Below are 1286 nucleotides of genomic sequence, written 5' to 3'. Positions count from 1 at the left end.
GATTTTGTATCAACAATGATTAAATTGGTGGATATTTAGTTTGAGCATCTTTCTTTCTTTTGTTTGATTTAATTTCATTTGTGTAATTTACTTTCAGTTTTAGTTATTTCCTTCCCTTTACCCTTTACCCGTTTGTGGTGTTATTTGTGCATTTTTTTTTTACTATTTAGTTTACTGACCCACTAACTGTTTGATATATTGCATCACTCACACTAACAACATTTCTAACAAGAATACTCTCTGCATCTACCCCCTTCTTGCTTTTGCCTTATTGGTTGTATGACAGATAGAAGAAGCGGGGCTTCAACTTCTTTTGATTCTGAACATGAGAGAACCTTCCTTAGATTAAGGAGGGAAGCAAGAGGAAATAGAGTAGTTGGTACGGAGGAAGAAGATGAGTATTTTGAACCAGACATGGATGAGAATATGGAGAACCATCATGAAGAAGAGGCTCACAGCCATGGCAGAGAAGGCCCAGTGCATCATGCTGGGCAAGAGAGAAGATTTCTGGGATCCTACATCAATCCAAACCCAGGAAACTGTGGAAGTAGCATCCAAAAGCCAACCATACATGCCAACTATTTTGAACTAAAGCCACAGCTCATCACCCTTGTTCAGAACAACTATTCATTTGGAGGATGTATTCAAGAAGATCCTAATCAACATCTAACCACCTTCCTGAGGATATGTGACACTGTGAAGTCTAATGGTGTTCATCCTGACACCTACCGACTACTTCTATTCCCCTTCTCACTCAAGGACAAGGCATCTAAATAGCTAGAATTCTTCCCGAAGGAGAGTTTAACAACCTGGAAAGATGTGGTGAACAAGTTCTTGGCGAGATTCTATCCTCCTCAAAGAATCAACAGGTTGAGAGCTGAAGTTCAAACTTTCAGGCAACAAGATGGTGAGACTCTATATGAAGCATGGAAGAGGTTTAAAGATCTGACAAGAAGGTGCCCACCAGATATGTTCAATGAATGGGTGCAGTTACACATTTTCTATGAAGGTCTTTCTTATGAATCAAAGAAGGCAGTAGACCACTCATCCGGGGGATCTCTGAACAAGAAAAAGATCACTGAAGAAGCCATAGATGTTATTGAGACTGTAGCTGAGAATGACTACTTCTATGCTTCTGAAAGGGGCAACACTAGAGGAGTAATGGAGCTAAACAATGTAGATGCACTGCTAGCTCAAAACAAGATGATCACCAAGCAACTGGCTAACCTTACCAAGAAGATGGAGAGGAGTCAAGTAGCAGTAATCAACACCTCAACAGCAGCTCA

At 40.3% G+C, this 1286-nt stretch overlaps 1 non-coding gene across 1 annotated transcript; it reads right to left on the bottom strand.

Annotated features, from left to right (window-relative positions):
* Positions 1–867: 867 nt before the first annotated feature.
* LOC112753518 (small nucleolar RNA R71) lies at positions 868–974 on the bottom strand. Its single transcript, XR_003177903.1, has one exon. It is a non-coding gene; the product is annotated as a small nucleolar RNA R71 (small nucleolar RNA).
* Positions 975–1286: the final 312 nt, after the last annotated feature.

This window comes from Arachis hypogaea, chromosome 15 (assembly GCF_003086295.3).
Source record: "Arachis hypogaea cultivar Tifrunner chromosome 15, arahy.Tifrunner.gnm2.J5K5, whole genome shotgun sequence".
In the NCBI taxonomy this organism is placed as follows: domain Eukaryota; kingdom Viridiplantae; phylum Streptophyta; class Magnoliopsida; order Fabales; family Fabaceae; genus Arachis; species Arachis hypogaea.
Note: the sequence above shows the minus strand (reverse complement) of the source record. Positions and strands in the feature narration are given on the sequence as shown.